At 30.8% G+C, this 27,514-nt stretch overlaps 1 protein-coding gene across 1 annotated transcript in view; it reads right to left on the reverse strand.

Annotated features, from left to right (window-relative positions):
- LOC143062999 (FMRFamide receptor-like) overlaps nt 1–26,178 on the reverse strand; it is a 125,983-nt gene extending 99,805 nt beyond the window's left edge. Inside the window, exons 1-2 of the mRNA XM_076234877.1 lie at nt 26,063–26,178; nt 3,489–3,607 (exon numbers count right to left, since the gene is read on the reverse strand). The gene's annotated coding sequence lies outside the window, so the exon portion shown is untranslated. The remainder of the gene's footprint in view (nt 1–3,488; nt 3,608–26,062) is intronic.
- Between the last annotated feature and the right edge of the window lie 1,336 nt (nt 26,179–27,514).

Genomic DNA, 27,514 nt, shown 5'->3' on the forward strand with positions numbered 1-27,514 from the left:
TAAAGGTTGATGTAAGATGTAGATGCAATTATTATTGGTTCCCTCAAACCCGTTAGGCAGCAAAATTCTATTTTTGCCAACATTGCACATGTCGTTATCCTTTAGATCAAAGGCGAAACAATACGTAACGCATGCGCATATAAGTGGGTTTTTTTTTAAAGCGGACATGATTTACACTTCTTACAATAGTGAAATCAATTACACGACAAAAATATGGTATAATAATTCAACAACATGTTAATGAACTTGAATTTTTCGCCATTACTTTTCGATTTGTCTTTGTGTTGTATTATTTAGAGTTCACCAAAGAAATTTATCATAGAATAATCACAAAGATAGCCCTGTAGGCGGCGGTCGATATTCTTACTGTTTGTTTCAGCATTTATTTTCATGATTTATATACCATTTTCTACTTTACAGAATAATAGAGTTAAGTTCAGATCCAATCCCAAACTATGTTTATTCCTTTTCGCCTACAGACTGAAACATATCTGAAATTTGATGTCCAAAAATCCTTTAAATTTGTACCATATACAGTGTATATATATATATATATATCCATTTACTGAATCGAAGTTGAAAAATTAAACCAGGCATTTACAATCTTCCATTAAACTTCCTGCCTCTACATTACTTTCCATTTCTTACCATTTCCGTAGCACTTGATAAACAGTGTTCATGTTTCAACAACGATTTCAATTAGTCAAGTACAGTCAAGGTCAGTTCTAGATAACGAATATATGTAATTATAAAAGAAAGTGAATTTTATTGCTCAAGAGTTCAATATCAATTTGTTTAAGTGTTCTTCATAAATGTTCCAGAAAACAATATCGTATAGCGGTATACTACTGTTGCCTTTTTTATATACACAATGTTTGTTTAATAAAAAATAAAATTCTAGATACAGGAATATGGACGCTTCGGGGTACAAGGCTTTAATTTATTTCAATATTTTGTTTAATGTATCTCCATTTTACTGTTATGTCAAGATTAAATGGAGTGCGAAAACTTGGATCCATATAAAAGTTGGCGTTGTTATGGCACGTTAATTATAAATATATGACTTTTCAATTTATTTCCGTAGTCCTTTATACTAAGCGTCACTGATGAGTCTTATGTAGACGAAACGCGCATCTGGCGTATAAAATTATAATCCTGGTACTTTTGATAACTATTTTAAACTTACAGCTTTACTTGCAAGACAAATATACATTATATATTCATAAAATATAATTATACTTGATTAACTAATGTTTTGCAATTATACATCTTTTGTAATGATATTTTCCTATAAAAGTAAGAACCAAATTTAATTGATCTATGTAAATGATCATATCATCTATAAGCGCATTTTATGTATTTGCTTTAAAAAGAGACAAACTCGAAATATGATACAAAAAATATTAAGCCAGGTATCTATGATGAGTTTTGTTATCACCAGACCCGTAGTCAGCTCTTCTTTGTCATTTGCTTGGCCACAGTTATAAAATTACTGTTTTCAAATCCTAAAATTTGGAAATAAAAGGGATTGTCCACTAAAGGAAAAGATTAGCAAAATGTTATTTGCAACACATTTCGTAAATGTGTTCTTTATGTTCAATTTCGTACTTTAGTTGTCCTATTTTTCTTAATAAATTCCAGCGTCACTCAAGAGCCTTTTGAATTACCTTGCTCGTTAACCGCTCGGTTGAACTATCTTAAAAAGGCACCATTTCTTTTTTATAAACTATATGCAACATACTCTAACAAATACACATTGTTGACCTCAAATCCCGCGAAGCGAATTGTAGCAAAAGTTCATTAAAACAAGTTATGCTGTCTTATTGTAATAGTTTTCAGCGTATATATACCTCACAATGATTTCAATCATCTATAATTGGTGCACTAGAACATGTAGTGCACGCCCCGATCGTGAGATTCTTTAGGTTCGATTTCAGTGGATTTAAGGCAAAAACCTTTAAAATCGGTAGTTGATGCAGCCTGCTAATTATTTTGCATTCAAGAATTAGACACTTGCGCGTTTGTGAAAATCGGCACCAAATGCCAAGAACCGAGGTGCTGTTGTTTCATTGTATTTGAAAATGCAGAGAATAACTGTTTGATTGCAATAGTCGCAATACTGGAAATCTTCAAGACAAAAAGGTGAACGTTTTACTCTTTATGTAGGTGTTAAGTAGAGCATAAACAATTATTGAAATTGTCTTTACTTGACAGTTTCCCGGAATCATTCGGTATAATTGTTAAGTATCGAGTTGCATAACTAGTTATACTGGTATTGATATAACTTTCAATAACATTATCGGGTTACAGCTGCAATGAGTATTCGTAATAAGAACACATTTATAAATATTGGTTTTTTTCCTCAAAAAATGAGCCAAATAAGATTTCTTTTCACAAAGAGTAGAAGGTCAATGTATTATATTCCATTTTACCCAATCTTGTATCAGTATTACTCTGCACGATAGGTTGTAATATACAACAGCACTTAGATGGAATCTGTCAGAACTAATTAATCTTCTGTATAGTCAAGTTAACATGGAAAATTGTTTTTTTAGTTTTAAATATCACTTTCTTACCGCCGTACATTTAAATGACAGCCAATTTTATCTTTGGCTAAAATGGAATGTGCTTTGTGGTGTTTAAACCATTGACCTCATACGGAACTAGCAACATGCGATTGTGTATAATGTTATAATCTACTGACAAACACTATCGATATACTAGTCATTTTGGTCTTTTGTGGATAGTTGTCTCATTGGCAATCATACCATATCTTCTTTTTTATAGAAGGTAATAATACTAAGAACTATTGAATAACATAAACAATAAATGCATCGAAATTACTGTCAAAGAAAAACCATACATCATAATCCAATGCATTTCAAACCATATTAAAAAGGACAAAGGAGATATGGAAAATATGTCAATGAGACAGCAACCCAATGACACTACAACACTGACAAGTTTAGGTCAATATAACATCAATATCTTCAATTTTCAAATTAAGTCATTAAAAACTTCATAGTCAAACTTCAATTTATCAATTTTTTTATGTGTTTTTCTGGTGTGTCTTTTTTTTTTTTTTTTTTTTTTTTTTTAGGAATTGGTCTTTTGATATTCTTTGTTTATTCCATCTTAACTTAAAAAAAACTGATTACATCGTCGATTTTTTTTTATATATGTATATTTGACATTTCATTAGGATCTATTTATTACAATCATATTAAAAAATAAAGTTTGCATTCGTTGCCCTCTATATATAAGAACATATTTGCACAGAATGATGAAAAGTCTGTAGAAAATATCCTAGTGAGTGTATGCGTATAAAGACTTTAAAAAATCATTAAACGTGTAACTAACATTACGTATTTAATGACATGTATGTTCAAACGTGTTTTCAACAGTTTAAGATTGCTCGACAAAGCTGTATTTGTGAAGGTAGGATATGATATGGTTATAACTTAGCAAGGATAATGAATTATTGGTACCTGGATGTCCTCTGAGGAATATGAATCTTGCTGGATATTTTGAAGCCGCTGGGGCGCTCTTTGTTCATGAATGTGAAATAATCCGTGTTACAGTTCTAATGACGTGCGTTTGTGGCAAGCTGTAAATAAAAGTTTTAAATCAAATATAAATGGCTAGTTTAAAGAGGTTCAAAATTATTCGATTAACCCTTTTGTAACCACATGACGTTTTCTATTCTGAATATGGATTTTAAATTTGTCACTTGAAGTTAAGCACCAACAATCCATCAACTTTTACAAAATAATTGCAAAAACAACAATTACGTTAACCTCTCTGCATGTTTTACATCCAAAAACGAATTCTTTACTTATTGATCAATCCAATAAACAATAAAGATCTGTTTTTATATCAAGGACATGAATAAATCCTAGAAAAAACAAACAAAGTATAAGTGTTAACTAAGTAGTGTGCTGCATCCAATAAACTGGTGTTTAATGCAATAAATACGCATGAAATTCATTTTCAAAATGATTTCAGATGTGATTCGGAACAAAAGCAGCGCAGCTTGATATTAACGAACGACATAATTAGGAACTGGAGATAATTATTTGCAAGAAAAACAGCTCCAATGTACAAATATAATGCCATATAAGCTATTTTCATAGTCAAACGGATAGTTGTATTCTGATAAACATGTGAAGCAAGCATGCATAAAGCAGACTGAATAACAGATTTTCACTAACTGTAAACATATTGAAAATAGGGTACTACAAATGTGCTGAACTCCGATGTGTTTCCATAGCAATATTCTTACTACACAAGAAGTAAGGGGGCGACAAAAAACAACAAATGGCAAAAATCATCCAAATTGGCCCCTGAAAAAGATGACACTAACTGTTTTTGATAATTCTTTTATGTCCCTTCTTGGTAATATTGCTTGTCTTTATTCTACTGTTTGTTGTTAAAATTTAGTTTAGATTAATTGATAGTTGCGCATTGTCATTACATGTAACAATTTGTTCGAAAATATTTCACCCTATACAAACTTAAGCCATTACATATTTCATTTACTCAATAGACACCGCGTGATTGCCGAATAAGTTTTCAAGAGGGAAGGAAAACAAGACTAGCAATCGCGGTCAGCCAGCAACGAGAATAGATGTCCGATATAAACCACCAATCTTCGCCAAGAAGACTGGCAATCCTAGTTTATTTGATCGGAGTACAACCCACCTGTCACGTTCGGGGTTCGATTTTAAACTTCAATGTTGATAGGCAATCGAAACATAAGATAAACTACTAAAACCACCCATTAATCCTTCGATGTCTCATGACATATAAAAGCTTATAAACATCTTATATATAACAAGGAGATATGTCAATAAGTTGTTAGCACCAAGTGTGACATTGTAAATCATTGACAGAGCCACATTTCACAGACTGGATAAGATAAATTAATTTTTATCACTAAAATTATAAAATCCTTGTAATATCACGTAAAAGTGTAACACTGGACTTCACTTCATCCAATATTTGTAAACTCAATTAATCTATATTTTGAATCAGATCGTATAACTTCCATTACGTTCCGATGACCTTCAATCTACGTTCTTCTGGGACAGAAACAATAGAGCAATCTATATATTAAGCAATCAAATGTCTGTTCCTGGGACTGATAAGGGATCAAGATTCAATCGAATATCAAAAGGCAATATATCTTAGATATCAATGACTGTCGCTTCATTGTGGTTGATAATTTTTTCGATTATGTTATATAACGTCATTTTATTAAATATAATTAATTCTAATTAAATTACCAAATAAAACATGATCAGTTATATTTGAATATGAAATTTCATTTTCTTACTACTTGCACTACACTTGTGATGTTTGTCCCCGGATATGTTATTTATTTATTAGTGAGAGGTCGGTTGTTATTTTTTTTTTTGTTTTATTCCATATGAAGTTAATTTTAAAGTTGATCACTGATTGTAACGTCTAACCACGTCGTAGTGTCGGGTCAACATTTAGAAACAATATTTTTAAACGATTTGAAAAATATTGTAATCTGTTCCTTTTTATACTAACAAGATAAAATCAACAAGACCACAAAATAACCCTTACTCTTTTTATTTTTTTTATTTTTTTTTTTTTTTTTTGCTGTAACTATTAATAGCATTTTTTTTTTCAAATTTTAATCCATTTTAAAACGTTAAGCAAATGACTATCAATTATCTGTCCATCTAATTCGAGTTGAACAAATCTCTACGAAAAGTCTGTAACTATTACAAACTGTGTTGTTATAAGAACCCTACAAATCAGATACAAATTCAACCTCGGTTTCGTATTTGAATATTCCAAAATCAACCAAAGTCTTCTACGTGTACATGTGTATGGCGTTCATTATCACTGGACTAGTATATATTTGTTTAGGGGCCAGCTGAAGGACGCCCCCGGGTGCGGGAATTTCTCGCTACATTGAAGACCTGTTGGTGACCCTCTGCTGTTGTTTTTTATTTGGGCGGGTTGTTGTCTATTTGACACATTCCCCATTTCCATTCTCAATTTTATGTAGAAGTGCACTTGCATAAGGTCGATTTCTATACGACGCAGCTCAGTCATGTAAATAATTTGGATGATATATTCATTTTTATGAATGTTTGGAATAAAAATAGTAAATGTACAAATGGGAATAACAAAATTTTACTTTTGGAAAATTTACCAATTCAACAATGAAAGATCTACATATTCTTATTCACATGGGTACGTTGCTCACGCAAACTATCATTTACGGTGGAAAATTCGCCTCTCAATTATGTGATCCCTAAATTTTATAAGCAGGTTTCAATAGTACCGAAATATTCACGCAATAGATATAAACGAGTTCATTCTTTACTTGATAGTCTATGTACACTACAAACAAGTACAGAATAAAAGTGTTAAGAATAAGAAAATAAGTTTATTACCACGTCTATGGATAATTACAGACAAAAATGATAATTAAAATCTATCAGTATGAACTGCAATTTTACATGTCCTTGTTTCGAGAATCCTTTGTCAAACCTATAAATCTTTGTATCTCCTTTATCAAATTTCTGTTATCACCCTTTTTATATAGATCTGCAACTTAGAAGGCTCCTATTTCGGTAAAACATGTCAAGTGTATTGTACAAATCTTGTAATATGATAAATTCATGAACAATCTTCTTCTATTTTCGTTTTGGAGGATATTGTATTTCATATCAAAACATGCATTGTAAATGCCAATGTGTTTTTTTTTAAGTAATCAGATAGAAACCTGTTGACACGATGATCAACTGCTATTTGAGTGTCCACACATAAATAAATTAAGAACGTTCAGATCATTTCGTTATAAAAAAAAACCTAAAAGACTGCAATTGCCGTTGCTATAGACGATTCTATGCAAAGGCTATTGGGGTTGTTAAGGGACAACTGCGTATCTGTAAAACGATAAAAACTACTGAGCAACCGTAGCAAGCAAGGAATTGCGTTAAAACCGGAGCTGAGAGTCGTTTTGAACTTCCGGTGATATGTTTTCTTTTGATTTATAGTGAAGGCCTCATTAAGGTTTTTAGATAAAGAACAGCAATTTTTGTTTTGTAAAGTGCTTGTATTGATTCAGTATCACGAGTAAATGCATCATAACGTTTCTTTTCCTTTGAAGTATTTCGCATATTGACTTTGAAAACTCTTTTGATGCACCTTGTCATGAATATGACATTTTTGGTGGAAGAAGACTTCAAGTCTTCTGTAGGCCAATGGTGCCGACTTTAAATTTATTGAGCCTCCGTATGCCGCATTCGTTTCTGTGTATTATAATTTCATACCAACTTCTGATTCCTGACACCGATTTTTACACATGATTAAGCATCTGAATCATTTAATTTGTAAATAAGAATTGAAAAACAATCACTATCGTAAATATGTACTCTTTTATGTAAATTATTTATAGATTTCATCTCAACTACATGAACGTTATTTGTTTACTTGTAACTGGATGTTTTTATTGTAGATATTTGTAGTACGTATGCTTGAATTTGGTATCGGGACAACTTGCCCTGTTCACATGTTCGCCCTTGGTCTGTTTGTTCTGAGTTCTTTCGCCCGTTTAGTACGTTCGCCCTGTGTTCATTCTCTTTACTCTTATCAAGGACGTTTTATAATACGTCCTTGCATTTAATAAAAAAAAATATTAATATTAAGGGTATCGTTAAAAAAAACTCTAAAACACGATTTAGTGAAAATCATCTGTTCCTTATTTTGTTCCCAAGTTTAGACAAACGTGTTCAACCAATCAAATTCTGTGTTTTTCATGATCAATTAAAAATCCAATCAAAAACGTTTTCTCTGAAGATTATTCTAACATGCTAGATTTTGAACTTGTGTTGTTTTCATCTGTTGTAAAATGGGAATTTTCATCTGCAATCGTTCTTGCACAGCTTTTAAGATAAAAGCATGGCTAATTGACAAAATTCAATGATGCAGTACTACCATAAAGATAATGAATAGTATTTTTGTTCACTAATTTATTGACATAATACTTGTTGTAACATATTTTATTTTTGTATTCAATTTATAACATCATTTAAAGGACAATGTACTATTCTTTTTTCACAAAGACCAACAAACAGGTTTGAACCCCCCCCCCCCGTTATGAGTGGTGTCCCTTAAATGAGGGACTGTCCCTAAAACAAGGGGAACAAGGGGTCATGTTACTGTTGAAAAAAAAGATAGAAAATTTTTAAGATTTTTAATTCAAAAGTGGGAAAAATTCATTATATTTGGAACAACTTTTCTAAGTGAGGCTCAGGGGTCAAATTAATAAAGAAGATAGAAGTTAAGAAACATCACAAAGTTCTTTTGACATGTTTTGATCAGTTTATACTTGATAGATGCATAGTTCTTGGGGGAAATTCATCAAATAATATGAATATAAAGGTGCTAATTTTTACAGTGGATTGTATGTTCTTCCAATGAGGTTTACACCTCATTTTGAGAGATGTTCCCAACCTGTTAATGGTCCATCTTTGTGCATAATTCAAAATTGAAAATTTCAACAGGGATCTAATATTCTTACACAAGAAAATAAACCCTGATCTGCCAGCTACATTTTTATCTTTTCTACCAATTCAATAACTAGAATCATGCAAACAGACTTAAGAAAAAGGCATGTAAGTTCATCATACAAATATGACATTTTTTCTAGACAATCCAGATCGTGCAAAATACTTCGCTAAAAATTGTAACCTTTGTTGTCGCGCACTAAAAACCCCATGGGAACTTTCAAAAGTTGGCAGGTATGTTAACAAGTCTTACTATTTTTATGCCCCATTTATTGGCATTATGTTTTCTGGTCTGTCTGTCCGCCCTGTTTCAGGTTAACGTTTATGGTCGAGGTAATTTTTGATGAAGTTGAAATCCAATCAACTTGAAACTTAGTTTTTTAGTGGCTTAGTTTTTTGGTGGGTTCGTGTTGTTTATTCTTTAGTTTTCTATATTGTGTCGTATGTGCTGTTGTTTGTTTGTCTTTTTCATTTTTAGCCATGGCGTTGTCAGTTTGTTTCAGATTTATGAGTTTTACTATCCCTTTGGTATCTTTCGTCCCTCTTTTAGTACACCTGTGTTCCTTTTGATATGATCTTTCTAATTTTACTGCCAAATTAAAGATTTTACCTAATTTTCACTGTCAACTTAACATAGAAAATGATTGTACAGATGGGAAATCCATATACTTATGACAAATTCTTGTTTGAAGAAAAAAAAATACTTCATAACGATATTGGAACAAAGCAGGCTGGGTTAGTGGGCTGCTTTTATCGTATTTCAAGTAACCTTTTATTCACCTTCTTCCACCTCAGAGCTATCAGCTCTTTGATTGTCTCTTGTGGACAATCTCCCTTTTTTATATGACCCCTTTTCCAAAGTATTTTGATATCATGTACTCCTAAAATGAAATAATATTATAAAATCTATTGATACCAACACGACGGAAAAGAATAGAAGTAATTATACTACTATTACATTTTTTTAAATCAACATTTTTTCGTTGAATATCTAAAACTTAAAGTTGTAAATCTACAATTCCAAGTTGTAACTATTGCAACAAAAACCAACATCTAACTGCAAACTATCGTTAGTGTTAACCGCACCATAAATGAGTTTATATACAATATCAAATTTGATCAGATATAAATGACACAATGAAACAGTATGCCTAAATAAATTTCCGATTAATTACGTCTGTAATAGATTTGAATTTTTCCACTTCCGCCTAGTTACATACTATAGACAAATAATTTTCCTGCTTTTCCCTAATGTACGTGCGATAGCTAAGGACTTTGTGCTTTACTTATTACATGTAATGGCTTTTGCATGTTTTAATTGTGTTACTTGTTGCGTCCTGTTTGTACAACTATATGTTTTCCAGGATAAAGCAATGACTGAATTGATTTTATATTTATTCCTCACGTCGTAGAGTTTCCTGCCAACAAATATTCAATTTGGCATTTGATTTGATCTAATCTTTAAAAACGTTTAGTTGTTGCTTAATAGAATTTAAAAGTCTTTCCATGATATGATTTTACACCACGTTGCTTTCAATGAGTGATAAATCATCTCTATGGAATTCTGGGTAATTGAACATTTGCTTCGGAACAGTAAACGGAAGCGAAAATAAAGAAGCTTTTGTACGTTTCGGAATGATCAGCTTTTTACAATACTTGTAAATCAACCCTAACCCACATGTTTTTAAATTTCATTATTTCAAATGAATAATTTCAATTGGACTTACAACTTCATTATTTCGGTTAAGACATCTGAGATTTGTTACAATTAAAATGCATGTGTTATGTTCAAATGAGCTTCTTGAATAAATTGGCGTTACTTATGATTCTATTTCAATGAACGGCCTACTTTTGTAATCATGGAAAATTTTCTTTGAGAACACTCTGTTGTTTACCTACATCATATTTCGTAAGAAGATTTACTTTAAATTTTTACCAGACAACTTAATTAAAAAAAAGATTTTGACTTCCTTTTCGATTTTAAAAAGAACAAAGTCAGCCTCTGATACTGGAATGTTTAAGCAGATTAATTTCTTAATTCTTTCTTCTATATAATTTTGATTATTATCTTTTTGTTTGTACTAGTGCAGTTTTGTATTTCCTTTTACCGATGTTATAGAGTTAATGGTTTTCAATATTGTTTTTGTTTTTGTTCTTGTAAGCACTGACTGATTGATTTTGCAGAATGTAGTTCAAATGTGCTTATTCTAAGTCTCGAACAGCAATAACGGTATTTTTTCTTTCTGTTTTTTTTTCTGATTGCTTGTCCGTGTTTTTTGTAGGGGAGCATTGACAAAACTTTTAGGGATTTTGGTCATCCATGCTCTTCAACATTGTACTTAATTTGGCCTTAATAACTTTTTTTTATTCGAGCGTCACTGATTTTTTGTAGACGAAACGCGTGTCTGGCGTAAATACAAAATTTAATCCTGGTATCTATGATAAGTTTAATTAGTAATGTTTTTTTTTTATTTGGGAACGTACGTGTTATTGGCAGGTTTTTGTAAGTCTTTTTTTATTATTTATCTACAGTGTTTTGTAGTCTCACGGTGAACGTATGTGTTATTGGCAGGTTTTTGTAAGTCTTTTTTTATATATCTACAGAGTTTTGTAGTTTATCTACAGTGTTTTGTAGTCTCACGGTGATTTATTTTATTATTTATCTACAGTGTTTTGTAGTCTCACGGTGATTTATTTTATTATTTATCTACAGTGTTTTGTAGTCTCACGGTGATTTATTTTATTATTTATCTACAGTGTTTTGTAGTTTATCTACGGTGTTTTGTAGTCTCATGGGGGTTTAGAGTTTGACAAACTATAAAACATGTCTTGTGTTGAATTTGAATGAAAAGAGACGTGGAGTATACACCTAATCGCTATTTTTTCGTCATTACTGGGCATCACACAGGTTCCCGTAAAATTTTGACATCATAATACAAAATAGCTGACGCCACAATTGAAACGTAATTGTTTTATGACGTCAATAGTTCAAGTTGGACAGATTCTCGGATTATCCAGAAACAGCGATAAGGTGTATACGTCAATGAGACAGAGTGACTGAAATATATTTAGTAAGCAGCAGGTGCCTTTATATATACCTACAGATAAATTGTCCGGATTTTAATTGTTTGGAATACATTAAACAAAACTAAAAATATCTGATTTTATCATACACTTCTACAAAAAGAAAAAACAGATTATCATATGACATATGTCTTCCACTTTCTGGCTTGAAAGTATGGTAGGTTGAAATAGTATATAAAGATCACACCTTTTACTTTAAAAAGTTCATTCAGAACTCACAATGCAAGTTAATACAGACAACGTATTTTCAAAATTCACGGTTAAATGCAAAACATAAGTGCAAAGAAATCTAAAGAAATGTTTGTCCCTATGTGGTTCCCCAAATGACACAGCATTTACAAAATAGCCGCACTGTAAATATCTAAGAAAGTATAACAAGTTATGGTATTCAAAAATATATATACAAAACAGAATGTTATTGAAACCATATATGGAACATTTCTTAAGCGTTGTTATCTAATCAAATTAATTGGTCTGAAACATAAATGAAATGTAATTATTCTGATGTAGATTCCTAAAACTTTCAATAATCTACTGCATAATCTAAAAAAAGATTCTTCAGAATTTAGCAGGAATATTAAAAGTTCAATTTATGAGATCGTCTCATTAAACAGAGATTTATTTTACAAAAAGTGAATCGAAGATACAAAGATCTTATTTTAGGTCATACAAAATGTTTTGAAGTTGTACAGAGTTAAAAACAGCATTTAAAATAAAACTCCAGAAAACAAATACACCACAGATGATATTTTCGAAATGCTGCACTTTTATAACAACGGCATGGTCTGTTGGATTGATATTTCAGCAAACAGTCAGTATCGCAATGGGTTCTGATTTCGAACCATATGTTTTCGTACCTCTTTGAAGCAAAGTTCAAACAATATGTCTGAAATGAAAAACCGAAAAAGCCTTGTAAAGTACTTTATTTTACCTTTAGATACATTGATGATGGCCTGTTTCTCAATAATCCATATTTCAGTGTTTGCTTGCATCCCATATGTCACAGTATAGATGTGATTTATCATATTATCAAAACTATAATGTCTGCCTCTTATCTTAATCTTTCCTTCAGAATTAAAATAAATGGATCAATTAAAACTAGAAACAAACTTGATGATTTCAACATTCCAGTTGTCATATTTAATCCATATCTGTATCACATACTTTTCATGAATACTTGTTTAAATAAATAAAAGCTAACATTTAAAGATCAGTATGCAAAACAACAGTTAGTATTATTCAAGGCGATACCGAATGTATTACTGTTGTTTGCTTAACTTCAAGTGCCAAACATTTAAATTTGAACTATGTTCAGAGGGAATCAAATAATTTCATCAAATAAGTAAATCGTACAAAATAAGTCGATAGAAATAGTAAGTGGTAATAGTAGAGATTGCCACAGGAAATTTTGAAAAAGGCTATGTTTGCAGACAAACTTACCTTACTAGTGATAGGGTAACATTATTCCTTGTATGGTTATTGGCAGGGATAGAATAATCGGTAAATAGTACACTGTAACAAGGCATTGTTATAAAATATTAAAAGGTTTAATGACGACTTAGAATTATGTGAAAACGTATTCGATAATAAAATTATACAAGCGAAAATAGTTAAGTAATTGTTACATCTAAAGAAATCTGAACCAAGACCACAGTGTCGTCTAATGCGCTTTTGAAATCGAAATAACTCCTTTTATGGCATTTCCGATGCACTGTTTTATTTCAGAAACGTTCAGGCAAATGAACAGTGACATTTACGTTCTTACCACATAATTTAATCTTAATTCTAAAGAACATCAACTAAGAAAATAAATGACATTCTTTTGACATAAGAGGCTCTCAATTTATCGTTTAAAAATGGAACCAAACAGAGTGGTCATTAGTATGTGAAGTGACAGTGAAATTATAAGTTGATGTGTTTTGATAGATTGTTCCTTCAGACGTCGAAATACTTTGAACTTCCAATTATGACCGTCAGATTGTCAACCTCAAATGTCGCTAAAGTATAATTATTGACTCTATAAAACGAGAAATGTAAGGCATGGTTATTCCAATAATACAATTAGATTATGTTCGATCATTTAGATGAATGCAACTCGTTAGTATTTCTCAGAATATGCATTTAAAAGAATTGCATCGTCAAAGAGACCGTTAGATTCAAACATGTACTAAGTATTCATTTCATTATTTTTTTTTAACCAAACGGTAAATTTTGTTAATTATTCTCACAAATAGTAGTTAAGTAAGCCTTTCTTTACCTGTTTACCGGATTTATCTTTATTTAGTGAGTTTAAAGTCATTCTATACGGTACAATTATATGATCAAACGACCATTCGGGATAAATAGTTTTAACTTTTTAAGTTTTTTAGCCAACAATATATACTCAAATAATGTTTAGCAAACGTTAAGTATGATATCAAATGAAAGGCTTATTTAGATAAATATTAAAGGAAATATTCATTAGAAAAAAAACGTAAATAAATCACTAAATTGCATAAAACCCGATTTTATAATGTTGCATAATTCTTCTATATATTGTTTGTGAAACTGTCATGACAAACATAAATGATTAAACAATAATTTATTCAAGATCAGTTTGTTCATTAATATCAATTCTTTGTAATAATATTAATTACAATGTGCGAAATATCTACATAAAAGAAAACAAAGAAGTTTCACAGCATTGTCTAATTTCGTGATTACAGTTATTGTATGGTGGTAAGTTTCCATAAATGTGGCAACAAATAACGATTAATTGGCTTCTCTGGCCTTTATGCCCTTGATAAAGTAATATCCATAAAGTTATGGTTATTTTCACTATGTCAATAACAATGCCTAACCAAGCATATAACTGATTAAACGAATTGATCATACTTCAGTTTCTATAAAATTTGCCATTTTGTTGCTACATTGAATTTGTAAAGTGTAATATTAATCTCCAAGGTAATTTTTTCCTAAAGTTTAATCAGTTTGAAAGAAGAAAACGCTAACAAAAGGTACATGCGGAGTTCTTTATATTTATGGGAAAAAACCTGGTGATTATTTTCATGAAATACCTATAAAAAAGCATGGAAATAACGTGTTTAGCCTTAATTAAGCACCTTGTTCGTGAAAACTTATAATTCAAATAAAAAAAAAACGAAATATTTATGTTATTGCACTGTTAAAATTCTAGTAAAAGTTTTAGCATTGTACCATATGTACTTAGCAACACAAATAACGCAACACAAATTAACGTATAATAAAGTGACACAGTTTCTAGTTTCTGCTACAAATTGGTCGAAATTTATTGTATTTTAACCATTACCTTTAAAGTAATTCTGAGTTTACAAGGACGTTTATATTTTAGTTGCAACAAGGGAAATTACAAAAATCAAAGTCAAAAATCAAAATTCGGAGATAATTCAATTTAAAATTAATCTGAAATCGAGAATTTGGTTAAGAAATATTGAATTTCTGTCTGTATTGTTGTTATGAGATGTTAAAAGATACACACGACTTTACTTTTCATGAACTTGTAAAAAACTATATTTAAAATCGAATGTGTGGGATTTTTTTTAGATTTCAAAAATTAAAACTCGGATTTTTTTTTAATAATTATAGATGTTTGTAGTGCTTTTGCGGCGTAAAGCAACCAACAATCAATCAATCAATTAATAGATGATGGTATTATTACATCAGTTGTGTCAAAAATATTAACTCGTTACAATCAATTATTTTGTAAACATGCAACACCAATTTTGATTTAAAAGAATTCATCGGAGGTGATGAGTTTCATTTGTTGTTAATTAAGTACTAGTATATAAATATAATAGATTAATCTCATAAATCTGGAAGTGGTATCTTTTTAAACATCAAAATGAAAATTCATGTAAACCCCCATCATCGCTAGCCAAGTGTTACGACCCACTCCCCTCCTCTGCGCAAACTATCAAATGACACAGAATAAACTATATATCATTTCGTTCTCACTAATTAAGCAGAAACTGCTTACCCTTCCAGAGCACATGAGTTTTCAAGTTCCTAGTAAACACACATCAGTGCATCACGTACAGCACCACTGATAAATAAAATACACTATGGGTGGTTTATCAAAATTTTTTAGCAATTAATTTGGTAATATCCAAGGAATAAATTAGCTTAGCTGTATTTGGCAAAAACTTTCAGAATTTGTGGGTCCTCAATTCTCTTAGAATTTGTGGGTCCTCAATTCTCTTTAACTCCGAACTTGATATTTGCCCTTTAACGGGTCATTGTTTAGCGTCAGTGAAAAAAGTCTTGTACAAGAAACGCATGTTTGGCGTACAAGATCATAAGCCTGGCATATTTCATGCGCTTTAATCTACATACTCGATTCTAATAAAAACGAACAGCAATGCATTTCATGTCCTTATAGATAAAACTATTTGTTCTTCAAAATCGTCACGGAAATTAGCGATAATAAGAAGGAAAAGAGAACAACTACTGGGTGGAAGTAGAAAATATATTTAAAAAAAACGATAGAAGAAGGTACGAAATGGTCGCTTTATTAATCCCATGAATTTGAAAATCAAAAAGTATCATAAATATATCAAATATTATCCGTAAGATGTCCATAAGACATTCTTCGTACTTACATTTTTGAATTCTGAATGTATTGCATATTTGCTTTGGAACATACAAGTGATAGAATTTAGTGCAAAACTATATAAACCGCCAAAAAAGCTTCTTTAAAATCTTATTATCAATAGTTAGATATGAATAAAAAAGCGTAACCCGAAAGAGAGACTTTACTAACAGATGTATTTTACATACTTGTTAATGTTGGTAATCTATCTTTTGGATGAGGCTGTTGGTTATATCTATTTGTTCAAATAATATGTGTAAATTGCTCAGTTTAGGTCACATGAGTAAATTTCAACTTGTTTATGACATCATAGTAATCTCGCATGTGACATTTCTGCACTTTATTTTCCAGATCACATTAACCTGTTCATTTATCAATAAAATAAACATAATTTTGGAAGGTTTGAATAAATTTACCCTGCTTGCCCTACGGGGTGTTTTATCGTATGGCCTCCTCTGTTATTAAAGAAACGTCGAATATAATCCCGGAACATCTGCGTGACATGACCTCAATCAAACATAAATTGGCGAAAAGTCAATATCAGGATTTCATCAACAAAAACAATTTATAAACGAAAAAACTTAGTCAGCCTGTTAGAGGCAACACAATCATGAAAAATGTGGGAAGGCAACATATAGGCAGTAAAAAGTAGAACCACTAGGTGGCAAGACTATAACGAAACAGCAATGATTAAATTCACTGATGTGTCATAAACGAACGAAAGGTAAGACGCCATTATTTTAAAATCAGAGAAAATTTTACTTTCCACAACTTCAAAACAACAAACCAGAAGATAATAAAAATCACATTTAGCGAGATCAATTTAAGGGCTGTTATCACTAAAAGTCATATATTTTTTAGTGAAAAGGATTTCTTTGTAAAATCCTATAATAAGGTTTTGGTTTCCCACTGATTGGAATTAAAAGGTGATTGACAGAAAATTTAGATTTAAAACTCATCAAATATACTAAGCTTATTATTTAGTACGTTAGTCGCTCGTTTCGTTTATGTTTAAACAGTAGTTTACAGATGTTGAAAACTCATACTCGATTAAGAAATATAATTGAAGTAGAAAAAAAACAAATCGCAATTAAGATATATCTTGGGCGCTCCAATCAAATAAATTGTGATAATTAATGACAGAGAAAGCAATATTGATATTCTAAGAGTTCAAACAATCGAAATTATGCATTGTTTTCAAAAACTATCAAAACACAGAAAATATTTGATAATTTAAGTTTTTTCATATTTTTGTTGCATTTCTCATTGAAATTTGAATTAGTTATAACAATATCAGTAATTATTTTTTTTTATCTTTTGTCTAAGATGTAATGATCCATGGACATGGCAATCAAATTAAAAAAAAAAGTGTCAATTAAAGTGGAAAGTTACTCAAAGTTTACATTTATATAAATGGTTAATACAATAAGCATAATTATTACAAATCAATGTGTTTATCTAATTGACTTACATAAATCAATTTAAATACACTTTCTTCTTTTATATACGACTATTATACACCGATGGCATATCATTCGTGCTTTACCATGTAGAAAGTCATCTGAATGACCATGAGAATTATTGATGGAAGCCATTAAGATTGTATCTGTAGACTTCAAATGGACATCAACATAAATATTGAGCGATATTTAACAGCACGTTGCCACTGGAACATGTCATTGTTCGATACTATCAGAGGGTATTTCAATACAATATGATACTTTGCATAAAATTGTATACAGCTAGGGTAATCCATTCCTGGGGTAGAAAATACTTTGTTTTATGTTAGTTTTGTAAACAGATAATTTTTAACTATGACAGCACATAAATGCTGCCTACTGGTAATACCCTGATAAGGAAAACCTCCAACAGCAGTGGCATTGACCCAATGGTTGTAATTAAACTCATTATAGAAACTAGGCTTATTTATTTGTTTGCCAGACTCGAGTCATCAGTGACTCTCAAATTAACAATATTATAAAGCTATTTGAAGCATGAAGTTGAACAGCTAAATGACTATATAAGGCGAAAGGTTTTAACAAATACAGCTAAGGTTATCTATTCCTGTGGTAGAAAATCCTCAAAAGTTTTGTTGACAGGCAATTCACAATTATTATCATATTATTAACAATCCATGTCAACATCGAAGCTGCCTACTGAGCTGGTGATACTCAGAGGAGGAAAATAAACTCATCATAGATACCAGGATTACATTTTGTCACTACGCCAGACGCGCGTTTCGTCTACAAAAGACTCATCAGTGACGCTCGAATTCCAAATTATTATAAAGGCTAAATAAATACGAAGTTAAAGAGCATTGAGGACCAAATTCCAAAACTTTTTGCCAAATACAGCTAAGGTAATCTATTCCTGAAGTAGAAAAGCCTTAGTTTTTCAAAATTTCAAAAGTGTTCTAAACAGTTAATTTATAAATATGACCATATCAATGACAATTCCTGTCAGCACATACGTGCTGGCTACTGGGCTGGTGATACCCGCGGGGAATTAAAAACTCCACCTGCAGTGGCATCGACTCAGTGCTTGTAAATAAGCTCATAATAGATACTGGTCTTATAATTTACTTGTCGGACTCACATTCTTACTACAAAAGAGTCTTCAGTGAGGCTCAAATGGAAATAATTGAAATAAGATAAACACATTTAAATAGTTAAAAACATAATAATATGAAATAAAAATAAATATATTGTATAACGCATTATTCATAACGCATTAATATTTATTCCGTCATCCTTCATGTAATCAATGTGGAGTGTGTTTGTGTTTTGCTTTACAGCTATGTAGGTAAAATTTGAATGATTTCCTAAACATAATATTGAACACAAAATGAGCATGTTAATGTCAATAATAGGTTGTTAGTACATATAAGTTTCTATTTGACAACATAATTTGACAGCAACGTTTTTCTCACGTTATCCGTTTTCCTACAGAGAACTTATTAATTTGATTTCTAGGCGTACAGATTCTTAATTATCTTTTGGACTTCTGAAGTATGCAGACTTACAGGAAGGAATAAAATAATTAGATCGTTCAGCCTGACATTTGTATTATATTTCAAACCCATTATCTTTCCTTAAAAACATGTCTTCTCTAATTGAAATGAAAACATAATTATATTTTAATGTCTAGGTACCTGTGTTAATTTTTATTTTTTAGATCAATTTTTCTGTATGGTGTTTTATAAACTATTGTTTGTCTTTTCCTTGTCGTTATATCTGTCCTTTTTACTGTTTTATTCCTATTCTCTAGTATATCCCCCTCTTCATGGCATAAACTTTATAAGCTTTTTGATAAAATAAAAAAAGGGACCCAAACAGTAAACCCAAAAAATAAAATCGCTCACCTATTGCAACCATGCTGTAATACTTACTACGTATACATATATGAAAAAAAAAAAATTTTTTAACCGATTAGCTTTTATAATGATAATCCAATAAATCGGTGAAACGAAACCTGCAATACTACATCTTTGCGATCATTCGAATCAAGCATTACAACAAATACATTTTAACCATTAGTCTAATAGTAATATCTAGAGATATTATAAGTTGGAATTTTCAATGCAAATACACGGAATGAAAAAAGAAACTGTACAACATAAGTTACGCAGTCCAAAATCTTTACAAAACAATGGTTAACGGCAGATCGTGAGTCAGTAATTCACCTATTCAGAATCTAATGCATTCTGGGTAATATTTCGAAAAGCGTTGTGATTGGTTCAAAACGTGATAAACAATAGAAATTCAATCACTGACGTGACCTTGTTTTCATTTTGGTGTACAAACAAAGAGATTATCCATAGTCTTTTAAATTCTGAAAAGGCGAATTATTATGCATAATGGCCCAATATGAAAAAGTTATTCCTAAACTAACAGATTACTAAGATATTAAACGGAGGCGGAATATGCTTTGAATCAATTAAATTTAACTAGGGTTTTTGAAACGCAGATTCACATTTCTACAAATTGTACGCTTGTAAATTTTAAGTTTTGTTTGCATGAACCAAGATTATTTGAAATCACAAATTTAAGGCAACATGGCAGGCACGTCTGTTTCTTTGTTTAACAGAGGCATTGCATTATACTAGGTCGCATACAAGCTTGATTGTAATATTCTATATGAGAGGTTGACAAATGATGGATGACAATAACCGGTTTGCAGACAAGCAGTATGGTTCTAGTCAATATCGAGGTACAACAGATCAATTAACTACAATCACAAATATAACTGATGTTAGAAACGGCTCTGCAAATCTTCTTTTTGAGCTATTATTTATTTTTTAAAGGGTTAATGATGTCATGACTGAAACATGTTGTGGATAATGCTAAACATGATCGGTGCGGCAGAAGGTTGTATGCGGTTATGAAATCTATTGATGCAATGCACTATGTTCATAAAATCTAAATGGACATTCTATCAAAATGGTTTAATATCAACAGTGGTTTTGATAAAGGAAGTCCGTTTTCACCTTGCTATTTAATCTATATTAAGTTATATTTCTAAGATCTAGTGATATGGATTGATTTCATCTTACAACATCTTTATCTCTAGTTATCACGGCGGGTGCCACATGTAGGCATCTGCTTACCCCTCCGTAGCACTTGAAATCACCTCTAGCTTTTTGTGTGGTTTATGTTGCTCATTCTTTTATTTTTTTTTTCTATTGGTCTTTTTCTTCTTTTTTTTTTTTGCCATGGCGTTATTACATGTAGTTTATTTTAGACTTTTGAGTGTGAACTTCCTTCTGACATCTTTCGCCTCTCTTTTGCAGTGTATGTATGGTACGTCTAGTCTTTTATAATGCCAATTGACTTTTGAATATTATCATATCTAATCGGTTTAAGAAAAAGTATTTTTATATAGACTGATGTCATGATGAGAAAAAATGGTTGTATAAAGGGTTGTACAGTTTTTCTGGTTATAAATTACACCATTTGAGTAGCATTGCCATATGAATATGATTATGTTCATATTCTATGAAAATGTCTTTGATAGTTGATTCATTATACTGATTTGTGAAGATGTATTATTTTTCACGTCTTTCAATTAGTCCTTCCCTCAGCACCATAACCTTGGCAAAATGTCATATTTTATGTGGTAAAATTAATTGCAATGAAACGCTTTGGAAAAACTACCGTCTATGCTTTAGATTAACCTAGTTGTGTGACATTTTAAATAGATACAAAATTTGTCAAAACAAAATAATGATCAATCTGATTCAATAATTTCATTCAGCATTTTCTGACAAAATAAAAAATCACTAAAAGTAGTTTATGTGTGCAAAAAAGGTACCAGAATTATAATTAAATACGCCAGACGCCCGTTTCCCTCTACATATCAGTTACGTTCAGATCAAAAACGTTAGAAAGCCAAACAAAAAGTACAAAATTGAAGAGCATTGAGGACCCAAATTCCTAAAAGTTGGGCCAAATACGGCTAAGGTAATCGCTAAGCACAAAGTAAGTACCAAAGAAGCATTTGTGATTTTCGCCATGTCAGAAGAGTGTGCTAGGTGTCATACAACAGGTTCGAACTAAATATATTGTTATATTCCAATACCATTTATATATATAATTAGTTAACAAAGGTATAAGTCGCTATTTACTATCGTTATCTTAAATCATTGATGTACAAACTATCGTAATCTTAGATAATTGATAATTGAAGCAGGAAGATTTATAAAAGTAATGATTCTGTGGTATATGTGAAACAAAAGATACCCTCTAACTCCATTTCTCCCTGTTGTTCTGATTTGATAATATATTTTTGTTAATATCGAATTTGTCTCTACTTTTTATCTTTAAAGTGTTTGTGACATATCTGTCAATTTTATCCATTTTTAATACTTGTTCTTTTATAAATCATTGACTATTTGACGGACAGATAAAATGCTTGGTTGGTGGGTTTGGTTTTTCCCCTATGATGTTAACTGAACTCTATTTGGACTAAATTATATAAATTTCATCGATGTTGGAAAACGGATTATCTAGTTTGTCGAATCTTGCTAGCTGCAAGAAGAATTGATGCTATCGAACTTTTTCATTTCATCACGACGGGTTATCAGATGTATTGAAGATTCTAACATGCATTGACAATACATTTTCTAGATTTATTGACCAGTATTAACAACGATTAAAGTGTTGGAATCAAACATGAACACTATATTATGACAGGTGATTAGCGAAATAAAACATGAGCACTTTAGTAAGTACAAATCATCAACATATACAGTGATGAAATCAATAGTCTAAACTGTAATCAAACAACAAGCTTATTAAGGCTTATATCGAATTTAGAAGTTAATTTGAATGTAGGAATGTTGAGATAATTCAACGTTGCTCGGTAAGAATTAGTTTTGGCGGGAATTAGTTTAACGTTGCTTAGCGGGGATTAGTTTACCGCGCTTTAGCAAACAAATGTATGTCTCAGAAGACTTGATTACAGAACCATTTCCTTGAAAAGGTCTTTGTGTTCTTTCTCAAGACACTTGTAGAAACGGTATAGACATTTTTTATCGGAACCAACCAGTGGAAAAAATGTTAAGTCTAATATTGTTAAGGAAGACGTCATCATCAAGAATTAGTTTAGAAAGCAGTTTTATTGATGATTGCGCTATGAGACTTTTAACATCTTTAAATTTCCAATTCTATAATAAAAAGGTCAATAAGTTCATTTATGGAACTAAAAATTGATTAAATTACTGATGTAAGTAGTCTGTTCTGGTTGTTGTTCGTTAATGAACGAAATATGTTTTATTCAGCACAAACGTGTGAAGCTATGATACACTACGTATTTGGAATTTGTGATCTTATTCTGGAAATTGTATGACTGTTTTGTACTTATATATATCCGATGGATACATCTGTTGTAGGGTTGTCACTGACTCGGACGTACTTATAAATATAATTATTTTCTGTGACTGTATCTTACATTCATTTGTAGGATCCTTTACTATAGATAATTTAGCTGATCTGTAACAATAACATCTTCATGCCTTATATATCATGTACTGCAGTACGCCGCTAGATTAAAACTGACGTGGAAAGGTAACACACGGCCAGCGAAAGCTCTTTTTTTGAGAGCCCAGGTGGTCGTGTGGTCTAGCGGGACGGCTGCAGTGCAGGCGATTTGGTGTCACGATATCACAGTGGCATGGGTTCGAATCCCGGCGAGGGAAGAACCAAAAATTTGCGAAAGCAAATTTACAGATCTAACATTGTTGGGTTGATGTTTAGACGAGTTGTATATATATATATATATATACAACTCGTCTTAACATCAACCCAACAATGTAAGATCTGTTAATATATATATATACAACTCGTCTTAACATCAACCCAACAATGTAAGATCTGTTAATTTGCTTTCGCAATTTTTTTTTTGTTCTTCCCTCGCCGGGATCCGAACCCATGCTACTGAGATATCGTGACACCAAATCCACAAGACCACCTGGGCTTCACAATAATAATGCTTTCGGTGGCCGTGTGTTACCTTTCCTCGTCAGTTTTAATCTAGCGTCGTACTACAGTACATGATATATAAGGCATGGAGATGTTATTGTTACAGATGAGCTCAATTATCTATAGTAAAGGATTTTTTACAAATTAATGCAAGATACAGTCACAGAAGATAATATATATGTATGTATATTACTGTTGTATAACTGTCTCATTGGCATTCATACAACATATCCTTAATTTAAAAATATGTGTTCAATCACCTTTATGTAATGCTGTTGTCTCAATTACATGCAGTTCATACTCATAAATTCTTCCTTTATGTATCTTAAATACAACTTTATTCCTGAAGTGATGATGGAAATGATTGTAAATGCAAATTGAACGTATTTCATTTTGTTAATTTTGCCTTAGGGATAACAACAATTTATGTCGAGTAAGAGTCATTCTCTTCCGTAACATTCAGTTAATGCACAAAACAATCGGTCCTTTCTTGTAAGTACTTCAAATGGTTTATGAAAGATACATTGCAAGATACATTATAGTATGCACTAAATATTTAGAATATGAATCCTTACTTAAATAAACGGACATTCAAAAAGTAGACTATAATGACATAAAACCAATCATCAAACTACATTAATATAAACAGCCCGTCACAATGGACCAAAAGTAAGTTTCAGAACGCAAACAACCATTTATTGAATATACTGCAACGAAATAATAATTGCTCTACAAATGGGTTGTCCTGGAATAAACATATATCTCTTTTTTATATGATGAAATAAAAACATTCGCGAACTGGACAATAACTTAAGGTAAAGAAGCCTCTACCAAATTGACTATAATTTGTATTGTCATTGAGATAAACATCAATTTACCAGAACATAATTAAATAAACAATCCTTCAACAAATGATCTATAATGAAAGAACTATCTACATGGAATTCATTAAAAAAACATATTCGTCCATTAAAACAATAAATTGTGGACGACACAGAAGAGACTAACAAAACAAGTTTCAGTCAAGTTTTTTTTTCTTGTTCTCTTCTTCGTCATTATCAGACAAGGTCGCCATTTTTTTCACGAAGTCCCTTTTACAACAAACCAGAACATTTGATGTTATAACTGAATTTGACCAATGAAGAACTGATGGATAAGATAGTTAATAAATCAACCAGTCGAGTAAAGTAAAAATTGTATAAGAATAATAGATTGTCGGTTGCTAAACGTCAAATCGGATAAGAAGCTGTACTATCATCAAAGATGTAATCCGTTTCATCATATTATTAGATACTGCCCACGCCATGGCTCATGAAAAAATACGAGGACATATTGTATAAAGGACACCGTTTAAACTGCGACATCTAACTAATGAATTTGTGCATTTTCATTTTTTTTTTTTATTTTTTTCATTCAAATATAATGAAGTTTTTTTTTTGTTCACTCGGGGAATATCATCGCGACTGTGGCAAAGGTGAACTGGGATAGACATTGCTTCATTTTATTTATTACCAATATAGACTGGATGCAAATACACATTGACATTTGGCAAAACTGACCTCCTCCAGCCCACATAAAACTGCTACTCGGTAATCGATTTTAAAATGATTTATACCTACACAAAATATTTGTTTTATATACAAGAATTGTATTCCTAAACAATATTTTATTAAATGTTAAAGCATAAACTATTGATCTTTTGGATATTTTTATTTTGAATCATGAAAAGCGTCGTAATGTTATCCCTTCTAATATTAGATAAAAAGTTTGAATTCAAAAACTTAGTATTTTAAGTATATCTTATCATCAAAATGAGTCTCACTTTGGTTATTTTCAATTATAAGTAACACATATGGCGCATAATATATGACGTTCTTTATACCTTAACCGATGTAATAGAAAACTTAATATGAAATAATTACAGTAATTCTGATACCGTTTTTTTTCAATATTGTTTCCATCCTGCTTGATCTACATATAGGTATACATGAACTGTTGTGAGTTAAATGAAACCTCGAAATACTTTCTTCAAATAAAGGTTATTTGTTTTGATATATTTTGTACATTTATTTTATAAAGCTATTAATAGGGATAAAATCACATCGCAGAAGAAATTTACTAAGTTCCTTGTAAAATAGCGAAAAGATTCCTACATAAGAAGATTCAATTGTAATTGAATTTTTATTCGCCTGTCCTTGCGTACCCTTAATTGTATCTTTTAAAATTTCTGAAAATCATAATGCACAATAATACACGAATAAATAAGTCATTTTTCTACTTAAACCATTATATATAAGACGACAAATTATACAATCTATCACATTTTGTACGATATCACTTACCTATTATGAAGTTCTTTGCTTTTAATCAAATCACAAAAAATGTTTAATCCTTAATTAACACATTAAATAATATGCTTAAAGTTCATTTATTTGTGTCAAGCAATAAAGTCAATAACTATAGAAGTATACATTGCATTAGTTGCTGTCAATAAGAGATGAAATATATATTGTTTTAGATGCGGAGACAGAACAGAGACGTTTTCTATCTTTCTATTGGTGACATTCGGATGACTGGGAGGGAATTCTACATACAATCAACATATCAATATTGGCTAGTTCCACATTATATCCGTGTTCAGTGCTTATTATACACAAGCTTTAATCTGATATAGAAATGCTTTTACAGCAGAATATTTGCTTGAAAAAATGAAAACAACACAGGAAATAGAAGCAATTCTCCGAAATTAATTGTCTGTTCGGTTTGCAATTATTTTCTCTAAGAGACAGCTTATTTTGTTCTTTCATAACATAGAAATTTAAATTGTTTTGTATTGATCTTTAATTAAAATTTCAGGTTTTAACAAAATTCATTACATTCGCTGCTGATGTTGAATACGTAGTTGTAACACAATCTGTAGGAAACAGTTATCAATTAATTTACCAAAATAGGTAAATAAAAAATGTTGTAATGCATTTACTTGGAAATTCATTTCGGCAAGCAACCCGAGAGGGTAAAAAAAAAATATGTGGTTACACGGTATGGATTAAAGCTGTGAAAATTGAATAACTGACTTGCATGTAATATGGTTGTTTAGAAGGCTTTTCGAGTTATTCAAATATAATTATACAATGAATAGAACAGCATTAAATGAAACCTCATAGAGCTTGCACACTAGGTAGCGCTCATAGAAAGGCATATAGATGACAAAAAGTAGGACATAATTATCTGTAGAACATAATAATCTATTACCTTTGATAACTACTATTACGAAAAAGTAGAACATAATAATTTGTTACCTTTGATAACTACTATTTCGAAAAAGTAGAACATAATAATCTGTTACCTTTGATAACTACTATTACGAAAAAGTAGAACATAATAATCTATTACCTTTGATAACTACTATTACGAAAAAGTAGAACATAATAATTTGTTACCTTTGATAACTACTATTACGAAAAAGTAGAACATAATAATCTATTACCTTTGATAACTACTATTACGAAAAAGTAGAACATAATAATCTGTTACCTTTGATAACTACTATTACGAAAAAGTAGAACATAATAATCTATTACCTTTGATAACTACTATTACGAAAAAGTAGAACATAATAATCTGTTACCTTTGATAACTACTATTACGAAAAAGTAGAACATAATAATCTATTACCTTTGATAACTACTATTACGAAAAAGTAGAACATAATAATCTGTTACCTTTGATAACTACTATTACGAAAAAGTAGAACATAATAATCTGTTACCTTTGATAACTACTATTACGAAAAA

This window comes from Mytilus galloprovincialis, chromosome 2, assembly GCF_965363235.1.
Source record: "Mytilus galloprovincialis chromosome 2, xbMytGall1.hap1.1, whole genome shotgun sequence".
NCBI classification, from domain to species: Eukaryota; Metazoa; Mollusca; class Bivalvia; order Mytilida; family Mytilidae; genus Mytilus; species Mytilus galloprovincialis.